This window comes from Palaemon carinicauda, chromosome 37, assembly GCF_036898095.1.
Source record: "Palaemon carinicauda isolate YSFRI2023 chromosome 37, ASM3689809v2, whole genome shotgun sequence".
Classification (NCBI taxonomy): domain Eukaryota; kingdom Metazoa; phylum Arthropoda; class Malacostraca; order Decapoda; family Palaemonidae; genus Palaemon; species Palaemon carinicauda.
The window spans coordinates 68,486,021-68,505,231 of NC_090761.1; the positions used below are offsets into that span (position 1 = coordinate 68,486,021).

Genomic DNA, 19,211 nt, shown 5'->3' on the forward strand with positions numbered 1-19,211 from the left:
TTGAAATTACAGTGTACACATCAGAAACCTGTTCAATTTGACATGGCAATCTCCTACAATTAAAGATTAAGAAAATTAAATTCTAAACTATTTAAAAAAAAATTAAAAGCTTGAAATAAAAACTTTAAAACAATTTGAGGCTGTAAAGATTTAGATTATTTAACAAGACAATCATGACTAGAGTTCACAAGAGAATCTACTATTATCAAGATCTTTGAAATCTACAAGATTTCAGGGAAATCAGAGTGGACTGAACATTCACCATGACAGTCTAGCATTTTGACAATACAACATAACCAAGTTAATATACTTCTCTCATTTAACCAGCAAAAGAATGAACGAGTTCCGTACATGGGAAGCTCATAAACAGCCTAAATGAACAGTGGTTTAGTCAAAAGCAAGATGTACTTCATGGGCCTTCTGGCCTTTCACTGGTGAGGAATATGGCAAACACTGATACCAGAAGAGGGAGGGGGGCAACTGGGGAGGGAGGCTCAGACATATGAACGTTCCCATTTTTTTTTTTTTCATCTTTCCAAATTGGGAGGGGGGAGGATCAAGGAGTGGGAATGGGACCTCTGAAAAGTTTCTGCAAATTTTAATCTGATTGGAATAACTTTCAAAATTTGATTGTTGATTTCAAGGCATGTTCATGCAGCTCAAGATAAAAGAATTAGTATTAGTACGAGCAAAGGCCCTACCAGCCCCCCACCAAAGCTCTCCTACCACCCTACCCCCCCACCACCAAAGCTCTCCTACCACCCCCCAACAAAGCTCTCCTACCACCTTACCATCCGCCCACAAAAGCTCTCCTACCACCTTACCATCCACCCACAAAAGCTCTCCTACCACCTTACCATCCGCCCACAAAAGCTCTCCTACCACCTTACCATCCGCCCACAAAAGCTCTCCTACCACCTTACCATCCGCCCACAAAAGCTCTCCTACCACCTTACCATCCGCCCACAAAAGCTCAAGAGCTCTCCTACCACCCCCACACCAAAGCTTTCCTACCACCCCCACCCCCCCACCCCACACCAAAGCTCTCCTACCACCCTACCCCCCCCCCCCAACACCAAAGCCGACTATCGCCTAAAACTTCACTATTCTGCATAATCCAGCAATATTTAAGGCATTTAATTCCCAGTACTAAACGTTTAAATTTATTTCAATTAAAATAACCTTTCGACCTTCCCAAAAGCATAAATCCTAAGGAGCATCTTTATTCAACTTCGTTTTTTTAATCAAAATATGCAATATTTTTTTCATTATTAAAATATGCTAATAAACTGAAATACTTTTACAATAACTTTCAATTACCTATGCTACACTTATCTTTTATTCACACTACACCTAAACTAACGACCAAGTCACCCAAATATTGAGAGAGAGAGAGAGAGAGAGAGAGAGAGAGAGAGAGAGAGAGAGAGAGAGAGGGGGGGGGGGAGAAATATGGTGAGGGAGGATGGACATTCCATCAAATACGAATTCAAATTTAATAAAAGTGGGCAAGTTTTTCATACGAATTTCAACCATTGAAATATTTACTGATTTTTAAGAATAGGACTAATAGTTTAAACTTTAGATTACCCCCAATATACATTTGCTAATTACCACATTAAAAATAGAAAAATTATAACTTTCAAAATGCATTAAGAGGGATCAGAAATCTAAGGTATAATAATGAAACTTGAAAGGGTTTAGTAGTAAGTAAACTTTTGAAAAAGTTCAGCAGCTTATAGGAAAAAGAAAAAAGGTTAAACAAGAACACACCTTGAAATCAACATTGAAAACTATTCAATAACCAAAAATAAAGAAATTAAGAAATCACTTTTCATCAACTGAATTTTGGCCACCATATAATTTAGTGATTTTATATAAACTATTCTTTTATAGTTTTGTAATTTTCCCAACCATTGTACTAACTTGTCCCTGTTTCCTGAACTTTAAAAAGCATATAGATTGCAAACTAAACTCAATTTATGTTTTCCAAATCTTACTACACATACTAATCCTTGATAGTAAAAATTAGATATACAAACTTAGGCAAACTGCTAGAATCTCTATCTACCCCCCCCCCCCTTATGCCATCACAGTGGATTGAACAATTTTAACCTGAAGATATCTCTATGCTTTGAGATCTAAATTAGATAACCCGGTTCCTATCTGAAAATTTCGTATCCAAGCCCATCCCGCCCCTACTTGACATGGCCTAACCCAGCCCAGCCCCTATCAGTCATAGCCTGAACCTAACCTAGCCCAGCTCCAACTAGACATAGCTTGGCCTAGCCCTCACCTGGCAACCTAGTCCAGTCCTGCCCAGCCTTTACCCAATATAGCCCGGGCCGACATGCCTCTACCCGACATAATCAAGCCCGTAACTGACACGGCCAAGCCCAGCCCATAAGTGACATATCCAAGCCCGTAACTGACATAGCCAAACCCAGCCCATAAGTGACATATCCAAGCCCGTACCAGACATAGCCAAGCCCGTACCAGACATGGCACAGCCCAGTCCATTCCTGACATAACCAAGCCCGTATCTGACAGCCCAGCCCAACCCAGCCCATACCTGACATACCCCAGCCCATACCTGACATACTTGTACCACCAGTAATTTCATGAGTTATTTCCATGACATTATATAGGTGCCACCAAGTTAATGGGAATGAAGTTGGGCTCTTGTTATTTGGGTTAGCTCACTTAAGAGTGCAATCTCGATTATTTCTACTAGTAGAGACTAATTTAACTTTGAATTTTAGTCATTACCTAATCATTAAAGCAGTTTCTAATGGGAGTTTAGTATGAATTCACTAAACTAAAAATTCAAGATTTTAGATAAATTAATAAGCTAGTAATTTAAATTCATCATTGTCCAAGACTTAGAATATTTAGATACTTGAATACTCATTGTGAAAAAAAAAAAAATTTAAATTAGAGACATTTTCCTACACAATCCAAACGTCCAAAATGGGGTTTTATGTAGAAGTTCCACTTGTTCTTCTCCCACTGAAGTACTTTACAAGGAGTGCCAGGATAATCCTCTATGCATCAATCAAAAGCATCCAACTGAAGGCCACGTTAACCTGTAAGTAAAAAAAAAAGTGTTAACAGGAATTACACAATCGACTGTGCCACAAGACAACTGGGGCATTTCAAGCCGCCCCCACCCCCAAACCCTGCACGCCATCTACAACTCTAAACCATTCAGGACAAATAACCCCAAGACGCATTTGGGACAATTAACCCCAAGACGCATTTGGGACAATTAACCCCAAGACGCATTTGGGACAATTAACCCCAAGACGCATTTGGGACAATTAACCCCAAGACGCATTTGGGACAATTAACCCCAAGACGCATTTGGGACAATTAACCCCAAGACGCATTTGGGACAATTAACCCCAAGACGCATTTGGGACAATTAACCCCAAGACGCATTTGGGACAATTAACCCCAAGACGCATTTGGGACAATTAACCCCAAGACGCATTTGGGACAATTAACCCCAAGACGCATTTGGGACAATTAACCCCAAGACGCATTTGGGACAATTAACCCCAAGACGCATTTGGGACATTTAACCCCAAGACGCATTTGGGACATTTAACCCCATAACACATTTGGGACATTTAACCCCATAACACATTTGGGACATTTAACCCCATAACACATTTGGGACATTTAACTCCATAACACATTTGGGACATTTAACCCCAAAACACATTTAAACCCAAAACACATTTTGGGACATTTAACCCCATAACACATTTTGGGACATTTAACCCCATAACACATTTTGGGACATTTAACCCCAAGACACATTTTGGGACATTTAACCCCAAGACACATTTTGGGACATTTAACCCCAAGACACATTTTGGGACATTTAACCCCAAGACACATTTTGGGACATTTAACCCCAAGACACATTTTGGGACATTTAACCCCAAGACACATTTTGGGACATTTAACCCCAAGACACATTTTGGGACATTTAACCCCAAGACACATTTTGGGACATTTAACCCCAAGACACATTTTGGGACATTTAACCCCAAGACACATTTTGGGACATTTAACCCCAAGACACATTTTGGGACATTTAACCCCAAGACACATTTTGGGACATTTAACCCCAAGACACATTTTGGGACATTTAACCCCAAGACACATTTTGGGACATTTAACCCCAAGACACATTTTGGGACATTTAACCCCAAGACACATTTTGGGACATTTAACCCCAAGACACATTTTGGGACATTTAACCCCAAGACACATTTTGGGACATTTAACCCCAAGACACATTTTGGGACATTTAACCCCAAGACACATTTTGGGACATTTAACCCCAAAACACATTTTGGGACATTTAACCCCAAAACACATTTTGGGACATTTAACCCCAAAACACATTTTGGGACATTTAACCCCAAAACACATTTTGGGACATTTAACCCCAAAACACATTTTGGGACATTTAACCCCAAAACACATTTGGGACATTTAACCCCAAAACACATTTGGGACATTTAACCCCAAAACACATTTGGGATATTTAACCCCAAAACACATTTGGGATATTTAACCCCAAAACACATTCGGGACATTTAACCCCAAAACACATTTGGGATATTTAACCCCAAAACACATTTGGGATATTTAACCCCAAAACACATTTGGGACATTTAACCCCAAAACACATTTGGGATATTTAACCCCAAAACACATTTTGGGACATTTAACCCCAAAACACATTTTGGGACATTTAACCCCAAAACACATTTTGGGACATTTAACCCCAAAACACATTTTGGGACATTTAACCCCAAAACACATTTTGGGACATTTAACCCCAAAACACATTTGGGACATTTAACCCCAAAACACATTTGGGACATTTAACCCCAAAACACATTTGGGATATTTAACCCCAAAACACATTTGGGATATTTAACCCCAAAACACATTTGGGACATTTAACCCCAAAACACATTTGGGATATTTAACCCCAAAAAAATTTAGGACATTTAAACCCCCCAAAACATTTAGAACATTTAAACCCCCCAAAACATTTAGAACATTTTAAGCCCCCAAAACACTTTGAACATTTTAAGCCCCCAAAACACTTTGAACATTTTAAGCCCCCAAAACATTTAGAATATTTTAAGCCCCCAAAACAACTAGGAAACTTTTAAGACCAAAAAAAATTGAGGTTAACTTGACTACAAAAATTAGGATATTTCAAGAAAAGATATGCAGTAATGAGATTATTTTTATACCTACTGTATGTTAAGTTTCCAACAGTGAATTCACCTAAATATAAGTGAAAAGACATTTGCTAAACAAGCTTAACCAAGTACATCACGTCTGGTGCACTGACTATCCACGTACAAGAACAATGTTACTGGAGAATGGATTACAGCTTCACTCATGCCAACCTGGAAACTTACCAAAAATGTAACCTTTTTTTGTGTAATTTTCATATCTAAGTAGGTTACTTCACGTCTAAATCACATCTAAAAGAATTAAACTAGAAACTTATCAAAAATGCAACTATTGAAGGGCTTTTTAAATACTAGGATTTGGTAAAAATCGGCAGATTTATTATAGCTTTAGTGAACCCCATGAGGCCTATCACTTCAGTAACAAAGGGGGAAAATAAATCATTGAATGGAAAATATCTAGGAATATAAATGCCTACAGAAAACATTATCAGCTATTTACTCAGTCTAGCTTGATATTCCTGGTCTGTATGCAATTCCATACGAACATCAAATGCCACAAAATCTAACCTGTCTTCTATAGAATACAAATCTAAACCAAATTAATGATTTAGGGAAAGTTTACAGCATTAGTTCATTATGGAGGGTCATACTTAACTTAAACAGATGATTCAAACTAGCAATTTCTCGACTGGCTGCAGGATAGCCTTCATGTCCTCTTCGGGGTTCAGTGCCTTATACCATACCACGAAAACAGGAGCACAAATCTGTAAATGATTAAAAGTTAATTTTACCTATTTAACATTAATTTTTGCTAAAATAGTTTAAACTCCTTCAACGGTTAAGACTTTCTCCATCCCATGTCTAAGGTTAAGCCACTGATTATTTCCCTATCCTACGTCAGCCGTTCGAGTTTACTGCCAGGCATAAAAGGGCTATTTAAATATCTATCTTGCGAATGCTTGGATTAAATAAGGGCAAAACAATCTAGTCACAAGGTTACCTCCGATAGCCCTTTCAGATACAAGAAATTTGAGTTTAATAAATAGTCATTGGTTAACCAAGTTAATCTAAAACAATCTACTACTGGTAAAAAATGAGGGGCAACTAGTCCACTAACATCTGAGTTTTTGCCTTGGTTTACAAGGTAAGATTTCATTAATTTCATAAAGAATGCTACAGTTTTATAATGTAGAAAGTGACCACGGACGTTTATTCTTATCACCAGCTTCCATTAGTTTTTAGGGATATGTAGATTAGTTTTGAGAGATTTGAGATCTACAATAAAGTTATAACCATCCAGGATATTTCAACCCCCCCCCCCCAAACCCTGCACTCCATCTAAAACTCCAAACCATTCAGGACAATTAACCCCAAAAAATATTTGGGACATTTAACCCCAAAACACATTTGGGACATTTAACCCCCAAAAACATTTAGGACATTAAACCCTCAAACTATTTAGGACATTTAACCCTCAAACTATTGAGGACATTTAAACCCACCAAACCATTTAGGACAAATAAGCCCCCCCCCCAAACAAAAAAAAACAAAATGTCAACCGTTCGAGTTTACTGCCAGGCATAAAAGGGCTATTTAAATATCTATCTTGTGGATGCTTGGATCAAATAAGGGCAAAACAATCTAGTCACAAGGTATCTCTGATAGCCCTTTCAGATACAAGTTTGAGTAATAAATCAAATCACTGGTTAACCAAGTTAATCTAAAACAATCTACTACTGGTCAAAAATGAGGGGCAACTAGTCCACTAACATCTACTGACGAGTTTTTGCCTTGGTTTACTAAGTAGAATTTCATTAATTTCATAAAGAATGCTAGTTTTATAATGTAGAATGTGACAACTGACTATATTTTGTCACCAGCTTCCATTAGTTTTTAGGGATATGTAGATTAGTTTTGAGAGATTTGCGATCTACAATAAAGTTATCCCAGAAATAAATCTGAGTTCTATAGATACTGTGGTAACCGGGGTTGCATTTTTGTTCTATTTGCTTCTCATTTTCATTTTCCAAACTTAAAAAAAAAAAAAAAAGATCTGAAGAGTTACCAGTTTTCCTAAAACCATGGCTACTTCAGCATTAGATTTTTTTTTATATACAATTTTCGTGCACTAATCTAGGAGGCTTCAGCTGTTTTTGCATGGAAGACAACATTTTAGGAGGCTTCAGCTGTTTTTGCATGGAAGACAACATTTTAGGAGGCTTCAGCTGTTTTTGCATGGAAGACAACATTTTAGGGGGAACAATCTAGAAAACAAGCGAGACCTGGCGTTTGTGTTTATAAAATTGCTGGTTTTAACTCACCTTAAGCTTTAAACAAGTCAAATTCCATTCCTAGAGTTCAGCTTGATAATGTTGATTCAGCCGTTCCATTCCATCAAGTTCAAAGTAATTAGCCGGAATTTCTTTTCAGTCATTGGATTTCGTATGCAACCCGCTATACACATCTGGAAGAGAAATTAACACTAGTCAAAATCTGAAATTGTATATCGAACGTAAACTGCTATCAACATTAATTTGAAATATGGAAAAAAAAAATTGAAAATAGTAAAAGTATACTCACAAAAAGCATTAATGCTAAATTAGTTTGTCTACACTATATGGTATATTTCAATCTAACCCCAGTTATTCAAAAGTTGACAAAAATAACCAAAGTGCTAAAGTATATATACTAAAATTATGAACGTCGTAGGCTCTCCAAGTAAACTGCCATTTATTTGTTGGTAAAGAGGTGAAAACCCTTAGTCATTATAGTTTACTCTGAAAACCTTTATAGATAATTCCATTTTCTAATTTTTCCTTTGTACTTCTAAAACGCCAAATAAACCATGCATGCTTATTTCATTTTTGGGGCGTTATGGCAAACATAAGAATTAAAATCTTGTATCAAGCTCATATTTGTCAATTTGATATAATTTACGATCCAGAGAAATGGAAATAGTAAGTATAACCCAATAAAAGGTACAGAGTTAAATGTTAGGTAATCTTCTAGCAGGTAGTATGTAGGAACAGTTACGCAAACCACACTTCAGTTGTTTAAATTCTGTATTAGCGATGACACCTGGGTTTACAGTATTACTAACCTGAAGGCATCGAAAGAATAATTTCTCGAACCATCAATAAGCATTTGAAATATTGATGGAGGCTCAAATATGACTTTCTGGGCAATATACAATGAATTTCAATAGATGGAAAACAAGATTACAAAACAGATCTACGGTTCAATAAGAATGTTGAAAAATACAGTAACGTTGCTGAAATCAATATTCATTAGCTGTACAGAGCTACAAGAAAGTGAAATTCAGGCAAATTCTAATGGCTATTGTTACGGTATCTTCCGATGTTCAAGGCTGAAGTCTACCTTTATAAAATCTTTAAAAAACCCTAAGGACAGTAAGACTAGTTCAATGGGAGCCAGGAATAAAACTAATTAACCTCAATACACAACTAAAAACATACCAGAGGAGCAGTAATGGAGTTCCTAGCATACTTAAAATATAACTGCTGAAAAAAAAAAAAAAACTTTGCTCTTAAGCCACTTAGATATAACTGCTACCCCCGCCCCGCTAAAGCCATTCAACAGTTCTCTCCGTAGTACCTTAGAATAAACTAAACTTCATTCGGTAAAAAACTGCTTTCTGCCCTTACAAAATTTTGTATGGACCCATAGACCTAACTAAAATCATCCTTATAAAACCTTGATAGCTGTCAACTGTCATTATTTGAGGCAAAGAGGAATATTCTTATCACATTAAATTAAATTCAGTACAAAATTGAAAACGTGAAGGAATAGCAACTAATATAAAATGCTTTAGAGCTAAGGTAATTTAATTTATAACATTTTATATTTCTTGGGATCCGAGCACGTTTTATGTTCTCTAGTTTAACTCAAGGTTAACCCTGGTTTAACCAACCCCTACGACTAAGGACTAACAAGTTTATTTCCACCTTAATTTCTTTAGTTTACCCCTTATAGCACTAATACATTAGGTATATAAAAACCGAAGATTAGAGTTTTAAAATAGATTTAATTCCACAACCCATGGCCATCTAATAATTTAGGAGGATGTCAAAATATGTAAAGCATGAAAATATCAGGCAACTTTTAGCATAGAAAAGTTGTATAGGAAGTCTCCTTTACAAATTTAAATGTTTATAATAAACTGCGAAGACTGCGGTACTGTTCTATATTTGTTTCTTTAAACGTATCTTATTCCCTTCCATTCCAAGCAATGAGACCTAATTTGAATATAGCTGACTGGGGAACAATTTGAGACCTTACCAATCTATGAAATAATTGCCTTGCTACAACCTAAAATTTCCTGAATATCCTATTAGCAGTATTAAAATACCTATCTTTGCACTGGAAACAGTGTGACGGTGCCGAGTGATGGTTGTGAACTCAAAGGCACATGTACCAACCGTGTGTCACAATTGTACATAATTATTTTGTATATATGCTTGTATCTGCGCTGTTCCCTCGCACTAAAAAGAACCTGAATGATCATGTCTCCGTTTTGCTGTAACATACCCTGTTCGAGGGACGAACAATGTTACAGAGCAAAACGGAGGCATGAACATTCAGGTTCTTTTTAGTGCGAGGGAACAGCGCAGATACAAGCATAATATATACAAAATAATTATGTACAATTGTGTGACACACGGTTGGTACAATAGCTAACTCATGTAGGAACGTATACAATAAATATACTGATAATTTAAGTTTAAGGTAATAGAATAAATTTGGGTAAATGTCTAAGATGCCAGGATGATTTAAGACAATCTTAAGTAGAAATTGGACGGTCGTTATGAAATTAGCTTCAAGTGTTTTAGTAGTCAAAGATAAACTTTTCAGGACGATCACGTTCGTAATGCTGCATTTTACTAGGCGAAATATTTTAAAGGCTTATATTAGCACAAATATACAAGAACTTTTTTATATCAAGTTTCTCATAATGCTCGCCACTGGGGACAAATTTGAGCCATATGGCCTGCCACGTAGCATAGGATGGAGACGTTAAATTTGACAAATATGACACACGACTGGACTGTGGGGACAGATTAATTTGGTCCATATAACTTTCCACCAGGTTTAGAGATTTTGACATAGACTGCCACTGGAAACATGGTGGGACAGACCGTTCGTTAGTTTTAGATTGCCTTGCAGTATGTATGACAAGGTCTCTTGTGTTGGCAGCCCGTAAATATGGGACAGACTTTGGTAGGGATGTTTAAATTGGCCCATTCAGGCCCACCACCACTGAAACTTAGGGATTTCATTAAATTTGATTCATGACCTGCCACCAACAACAAGGAGGGAACATTCACAAATATAGCCCCTATTGCTCAACTGGAAACAGGGTGGGGAAGTTTATACAAGTTTGACCCATATGGCCCAACACTGAGGCCAGGAAAGCCATTCAACCCCGAATGCGCAGAAGAGTAACACATTTAGCCAAGGTTAATCGAATTTGGACTGTATGCGATGAAGTGGGGAAAATTGTAAATTAGTCGAGCAACGACGCTTCTCAAACTAAGTAATGCCTACATTGTCCCTAACTGTTACATGACCAATCTCTCTCTTCAGAACTCTATACAGTAGAATGAAATTGTACTATAGGACAATTCTTGAATGGAACATATTTCAAAGTGGACTATGTAATAATCGGACTTAACTACTTAAAAATGTAGCCAATAACAAGACACTAGCAATACCAGCTACCAATTTAGATTTGATATAGGGCTATGAAACTAAGTTATCTTAAAAAATCTACGAGCATCACAGGTTCATATTGGCATAGATGCAAGAAACTTTTGAAAACTGCCCACATGTCAAACCTTAATATACCTGGCAAAAATGACGTTTACAAAACTAGACTACTCAGTATTCATAATGCTCTTAAGTTACACTATTGCCAGCACAATTCCAGTGTAGCAATTATCAACTAAAAACTTCTCGGCATACCTATACACAACCAAAAATAAAATAGCTACACACTTAACTACCCAAAGAGAAACTTCATTTTATTAAGTTTTCTTAAATTGGCAGACATCCATTCATTAGTTCCTTTCTTCCAAAACTGAGCCCCACTTTCGTTTTGGCTTAGGAGTGTCGTTAGTTACGTTTAGTTGGCTTAATCTATTACAGTCAGTCAAGTAATTGTCAACTATGTGGAGTCAGAATTTGAATAATGCGCTAATAGCACTCCTTTCGTTGTACTACAGATACCTTATTCAATCCACTACGCAAACTGATTAAATAATCCTTTTAAACGCAAACATTTATTTGCTATAAAGCAAGCCAGCGATCCAGTTTAAACTTTGTAAAGAGAAGACTTAAAAAAAAAAAGTAACGTGAATGGACTAGCGGACAATGTTGTAGAAGCTTTATAAACTATTCTATTACTTTCAGTTACGTACGTTAAGGTGAAGCAAGCGTTTCAGGACAAAAGTTTCCAGGAGTTAATAGGACTGCCAAGGGAAAAATGCATGCACTTTTTCGCTAACCGCCCCTCCCCTTCACCCTAAGCTTCTAGGGGGTAGAACTTGAGAACGAGCAGGATTGTGATGGGAACACAAGATTCAAAGTAAACTTGAACTAAGCTAAGCCTCCAAATTAAATACTGTAGATGAATCTTGAGACTATGCCCTTATAAAAACCATTTACCCAGAACTGACGTAGCCTTAAAACCACTTACCCAGAAATGACGTAGCCTACAGAGTTGTGAAGCTTAAAACTTTGAATATCAGCCAAAAAATATCCAAAACGTATGAATAATATAGAAGACATTTGTTTATTGCGCATGAGTGCTAAGAGAATAAAAGATCCAAAACTACAGGTATTACCAAAGTATTAAAGATTAGCTTCACGGGTATATTTTATTCGAACCACTCGAAATCTGTTAAATATTACGTGTTCAGGACAATTTTGACAACGCCATGATTTAGTAGCAAATTCCTTCTCAATATGACCACCGCGTGAGGTGCATTAACGCTAATACTAAATAAATTATAAAACTGTCGTTAAAAGTCTTATTTGGAGCCACTAAGCATTCTAGAGCGGTATTTAAAAAAATGTAACTACAGCTTATTCCATAGCTATTCGATAGGACGACACGAGCGATATTTGCTACAGTTTGCTTGAAGTAAAATAAGAGTATATATTTAAGGGCGCAAGGAATATTGCCACTGGGTCAATTGCCACTGGGTCAATTGCCACTGGGTCAATTGCCACTGGGTCAATTGCCCACCTAGGAATATTGCCCACCTAGGAATATTGCCCACCTAGGAATATTGCCCACCTAGGAATATTGCCCACCTAGGAATATTGCCCACCTAGGAATATTGCCCACCTAGGAATATTGCCACCATTTTTTTTAATTAAATGAAGTGAAATTATTTCTCAGTGTAAAACTAAACCCATAGGAATGGTTTAAAACAAACAGACCCACAACTTTATTACCTTATATCCCCGACTTTTACTATCAGTTTTCCATTCAAGATTTTCCTTGTTATCTGTTATTGTTTCGACAACTGTTTACCTCAAGATTTTTAGATAGGTTTCCAAACCACCATTATTTAGGAAATTTTTAAGTTTTTTATAAACAAAAATATCACAATAACGAATTTTAGTAAGCAGGAATATTAGGAAGTGGAGACAAAAACTTTCAAATTTTCCTTCCGTTCCATGTGGAAGGGCAGGATAATCGATACCACTAGAATTTACAGTCATAGACGGCGGGAAAACTTTCCTTCAATATGATTCAGGTATCGACAAAGTGGATCGCATATTGATGTTTGCATCAGATGCTGGGCTACAAGATTTAAAACTTTTTAAGCATTGGGCAATTGACGGTACATTTAAAGTTACTCCGGAATTTTATTATCAACTTTTAACCGTTTATGTACAGCAAGATAAACTGAGTATACCACGTGTCTTTGCTCTTTTACCTAACAAGACCGAGGTAACATGTAGAAGAGTTTTTGAAAAATTTAGTAAATTTCTAGGTGGTGAAGAAACCGAAAATATTACAACTGATTTTGAAAAGGCTTGTTTTAATGGAATAAAGGCGGCTTTCCCAGAAGTTTTTCTTAAAGGGTGTTTCTTCCATTTCTCTCAATCGCTTTATAGAAAGATAGTTGAATTGGGTTTTAAACAAGAATACCACAACAACAACGAATTCTCTTCAAAAAGGAGACTTTTCTGCCCTTGCCTTTGTGCCAACTCAAGATGTTATTTGGGTTTTCGAAGAACTGTCAGATTATGCCATACCGCAGGAATTTCTGGCTTATTTCGAATCTACATACATAGGAATTGAGAGAGGGACAAGGAATAACAGACGAAGAGTTACAGGTATATTTCCACTAAGTTTCTGGAATGTTTATAGCCGTGTAGTCAACAAATAACAACGTAGAGGCGTTTCATAATTCGCTTAATAAATCAGTAGGTAATGCCCACCCCAATATCTGGTGGCTGATTGACGCACTTAAAGATGAAGAACGCATAGCAACAATTAAGAGAATCCATTTTGAACGAGGGGACTCACTTCGACAAAAAAAGTACCAATATTTAAACGCCAAAATAAAGAACATTCTATTGAAATACAGCACTTATGATAAAATTAGATATTTACGTTCAATTGCATATAATATGCATGTTTTTTAAATAAAAAAGTTGTTTTTATTTATGTACTCTATTTTTTTATGTATTTTTTTAAAAGTGTTGGAAATAAACAAATTCTGGTCTGTATTCTTTCTCCTATATATTTCCTGAATGTCATTTTAAGTGATAATATTCCTAAAACTATAATAAAAAGTAAATAATTTGCTGTCCTGTATTCTTTATTCCATATCGTAATTCTAAGTGATTTAAAGTTCATAAAACTATATCAAATGAAAAAAAAATTTTTCATAGTGGCAATTTTCCGGGTGGCAATATTCCTAGGTGGGCAATAATCCCGGTGGCAATTGTCCCAGTGGCAATTTTCCCAGTGGTAATATTCCGCGCACGATATTTGAGTGGTTTATAGATTTTAGTATTACCTATTTAGCGAGTTTTAGAATGATTAACAAATGCTTGGCAAATATATCTACATACATTTCAGAAACAAAAACTAACAAGTGAATGTTTACAACAATACTGACAATATCTAATAACTAATACACTGAACTATTGAAAAGCTCATGGAATCCCGAGGATATCACGTGAACGCGTGAAAAAAAAAGTTACTTTCTTACACTATCAAAGTCAAATGGAGTCAAACTTAAAATGCGCTACAAGTACATTAACAGCCCGTCACTGCCAGATTCCCATAGCCAGATTAACTCCAAACCATGCACAAAAAGTATTGAGTCTGGTAGAGTAACCCATCTCATTTTGGTTAGTGTTCTCATTTACTTCGGAACAATCATACTAAAATGCCATGATCAATTGGGCATTTGTAGCTTTCTAGACCCGATCCAACTCCCATGGAAGCTATGGGAATTTCCTGGGCAAAATTTAATGGCCACTAAAAACTACCTTTCATATTCCTATTACCTTTAAGGGATCAACTTGCACCTTCGCTCACGTGTATCAATAAGATAAACTTAATTTACATGTGAAAATTTTTAACATTTTAAAGTGCTATTAAAGAGCCAAGTTCACTAAATTTAAGAAAAGGGATAGAAAGTCTTTGAATTGTAAGTACTTTTCACCAGCAAACAATTATAGAGGACTAAAAGGCATGGAAAATAATGCCTCAAAAATATTCCCATGTCAAAATAACTTTCCAAAGTTTGTCATCTTCTGTTACGAATATAAAGAATTTTGTTAAAATCCCCAGAAATGATTGAGCATTGACGTCACAGTATGCTTTTAAAATTTTCCCTAATGTTATATTTGAGTAAACCTAATAAGCCACCCCAAAACCGTAAAGAAATTCTAATTATCCAAAATTAATTTAAAAAGTTCTTTACATCATTTGCTTGAACGTTCATACATGTCCAAATTCTATCCGGTACAAAGTAATTTAATAATCAATGGACTTCGAGACGAGTGCAGAAATAACCCGTTCAATATCCAAGAAAAACAAATTACACAGGAACGCCATTAATGGAAAGCCTAGACATTTAAATTCAAATAAATTTAAAACCACATCGATATATACACTAAACTCCACAAATATATTGCTCGATAAAATAAAAAAATATCACCATAACCAAACTTAGTAAATAAACATACCTGCATATCTTCGGCAGACATATTCCCTGGTCGAAAGTTTATGTTGAAAAGGAGTAACGAGCTCAACCGAGACCAATTGTCAATTAGCAAGAGGAGCCAAGGATAAAAGAATGACGAAGCCACAGTTTACCTAGAGATATTTTCGGTGGTTAGCCTTAGAGCAAAGAGCGCCATCTAGAGTTTGCGTTCGCAGTATTATTGCTAGATCATTATCATGACCACGGATTTTAAATCTAGATTTAAAAAATAAGTCCCAGTTTCAAAGAGCAATGAAAATCAACAACTATATGGGAATATAATGGTTTATTCTTGCAATAGGTTGAATTCGTTGAAAGAATTATGAAATATAGGATAGTTCCATCTATATTTATAGAAAATGGAAGCATGCTAAATTGAATGATAAAATATGGAAAGATTTTAACCTAAACTATAAAATATCGAAGGGTTCCTACCGTAACCATAGAGTGTGTGTATATATATATATATATATATATATATATATATATATATATATATATATATATATATATATATATATATATATATATATATACATATATATATATATATATATATATATATATATATATATATATATATATATATATATATATATATATATATATATATATACATGTATATAATCAGCCGTTTGTAGTCCAATGTAGGGCAAAGACCTCAGAAATTTCCCTCCACTTTTGTTTGTTTATGGTTTTTCTATTCCAGTATATACAATGTAAATGTTTAGCTCATCAATCCATGGAATTATATTTCTTTTTTATTTTTCTACAGTCTCTAGGGACCCATTCTGTTATTTTTAATGTCCATCTATTGTCCGTCATTCTTATTATATTTCCTGTCCATATCCATTTCTTTTACTTAAAAGTTAGAATATCCTCTACTTCAGTTTGCCCTTGTATCCAAATTGCTCTTTCTTCTGTACCTTAGCATTATTCCCATCATTATTCTTTCTATAGCTCTTTGAGTTGTTTACCAAAAGCTCTCTAGCCAATGCTTATAGGCCTACTTCTTTTAATTTCGGTCTCATTTTCTGGGGAAAATTACTCTGTCTTAAATACGTATTTTCATCAACAATCTCTGGAGGTTCGTTCTTAACTCTTATTTGTTGTTCTCTACATTTCTATTGAACATTACTTCAGCTCTATTTATAATATCATAACTATCTATTTATATTAGCTTCCTTTCCTTCCTCTATTCAAACAGGCTATCATCTTTTGCAATTCCTCCCAAGATTTACTAAACACAAGAATGTCATCTGCAAATCATAAGTTGATAAGGTATTCCCCATTAATATAAATTCATATTATTTTTTATATAAATTCTTAAAAACTTCTAGGCATGCTATGAATAATTTAGGAGATGGGGTCTCCCTGTCTAACTCCTTTCTCAAACAGAGTTTTTGCACTATCTTTAGGATTGCTGTACTTCCCGTATAGATATCTTGAAGTGTTCAAACATAAGATTCATCTATACCTAGCTAGTCTTTGAAGGGCTTTCATCACTTTTTGAAGTTTTGACTGAATCAAAAGCTTTCTCACAGTCTATAAATGCCATACATAGGGGTTTGTCATAACTCTTGATTGCTGCAGTTGCTGGTTAATCACATGGAAATCAGTTGTTGAATACCCTCCTCTGAAGCCTGCCTGCTCTCTTGCTTGATTTAAGTCTAGCTCTCTTTCTATTCGGCCTATGATTTTTGTACATATTTCACATATTACGGAGTAAACTTATTGGGCAATAATTTTCAGGACTTTTAAGTGTCCTCTATGTGAATTAGTATAATGATAAAGTTTTCCAAGCTGTAGGTATAGACCATTCTAGCAGGCATTTTATGTAAAGTTTAACCAGACTTACTTCCTGAAATATCCTCTATCTTCTGCTGTTTTTCCTCTTTCATGCCTTTTAATGCTTTCTTTATTCCTCCTACTGTTACTACTGGTATCTGTTCTTATGTTTCATTATTTCGATTGACAAAGGTATTTCTTATTTCCCTATTATATACCAAAATATAAAAATCTTCTGCAGTTTTTATCACGATCTTTGTTGATATTCCCATTTTTATCTGTTGGCACCCCATTCCAAGTATTTTTTTTTTTACTCAATTTGATGCTTTTTCCTTCATTTATTGTTTCCTCAATTTTGGTCTTAATGTGTTTAGGAACGTCTTTGGTTTTTAATTTGTTTATTGTTTGGGTTAGTTCTGCTAATTCTACTTTATCTCTTGGATTTTACCCTTATTTCTGATCTTTTCATTATTAGAGTTTTGTATTGTTAAACTAAACGTCAGATTTTCGTATTACAAGCATTTATTTTCTTTATTAAAATTAGTTTTTCTCTTTGTCCTTAGATCTAGACCAATTTTCCTTCTCAACATACTATGGTTGCCGACTTCAATTTAAGTTATATCTTTAACTAAATAAAATTTTCCACCGAGAATAAATTCTTTCGTTTTCCATGTTCCTTTTTATTAAAAAAAAATAATGATTCTATGATTGATTCTGAAAGTAAATTTACAAGCACGTCTCCTCTGTCATTCCTTGTGCCTACTCCAAATTTACCTACTGCTAATTAACCTCTTCTTTTGACCTATTCAAGTATTTAAATCACCCAAAACCAATGTAAACAGTTCTATGTTTTTTCAGTTATATCCAGATCTTCATAAAACATCTCTTTCTTCCTCTGTATGGGATGTTGTTGGTGTTTGTTTCAATTATCTATTGAGTGAGATAATTAATCCTGCAATACTATCTTAAATAGTAAAAAATTCTCCTTTGTTACCTGCAAGATTTTTATTAACACCCACTTCCTTTTCTTTGCTATTTACGTGTCCCGTGAAACAAAATATATGGCCCCTTTTAAACTATAAAATTCTTCTAATTTCACTCAATCCTATTATACCTCAATGTATTCATTTCAGCTCTATTAGTATCACAGCAGGATCTACCTTAGGGTCCTGACATTGTATGTTGCAAAGTTCAGTTTCCAAAGGTGGCCAGTCTTGTCCAGAGAGTTAATAGCAGTATAATCCGACTCATTTGATAATTTCATACAAGTTTTGAGATGTACAGTACATAAATACATGCACTAGAAAAAAATATCAATATTAAACTTAAACAAAGTTCAAATACAGTATGAAATGATTAACAATCAATTTTAAATTTTAATCTAAATTTTCTTTGAAAATAAAGCACTGCTCTGGCAATTAACTAGAAATATATTGGATTATCCAATCTATGAACAAATCAAAAGGCAACAATTGTCTGGTCCATAAGCTTGTTTCTTTTCTTCAGATACTATCAAGAGCATGTTTAGCTCAAAGTGTGTGTGCTGTCTCCTTTTCCTCTGAAAATCTATCATAATTAAACAGCACTACATGACCGTTTATCTCCATCTGTTCGTTCTAATTTGATTCTCCCTAATTCTGGAAACCTTACTGCCTTCAAGAGAGGAATATACTGTAGTTTACTATGGAAAAGTTTCATTCTTTTATCACTATCTTAAGTCCCATGATTGACAATGGCATTGGTTGCCAGTATCTACTTGCTCTTGTATCAAAAATCTAATTATAACTATACAGGTAAACTTCTATGGTATATCACTCGTAGGAAATATCCCAAGTAGAAAGCTGCCTAGAGGAACTTCCATCAGGACGACATGATTATCTCACACAAAAATAGATTTTTCCTTTGTCAAATTCCCTTATATAAGGTATAAATACAA

General features: G+C 35.2%; 1 long non-coding RNA gene across 3 annotated transcripts; it reads right to left on the reverse strand.

Moving 5' to 3' along the window:
• Nucleotides 1–1,067: 1,067 nt before the first annotated feature.
• LOC137629177 (uncharacterized) lies at nucleotides 1,068–15,544 on the reverse strand. Of its 3 annotated transcripts, none has more exons than XR_011041472.1 (4): nucleotides 15,471–15,544; nucleotides 7,553–7,695; nucleotides 5,893–5,995; nucleotides 1,068–3,086 (listed from the first exon to the last, which is right to left on the reverse strand). It is a non-coding gene; the product is annotated as an uncharacterized lncRNA (long non-coding RNA). The 3 variants fall into 3 exon arrangements; XR_011041470.1 differs by having other exon boundaries at nucleotides 5,887–5,995; XR_011041471.1 differs by having other exon boundaries at nucleotides 5,882–5,995.
• Between the last annotated feature and the right edge of the window lie 3,667 nt (nucleotides 15,545–19,211).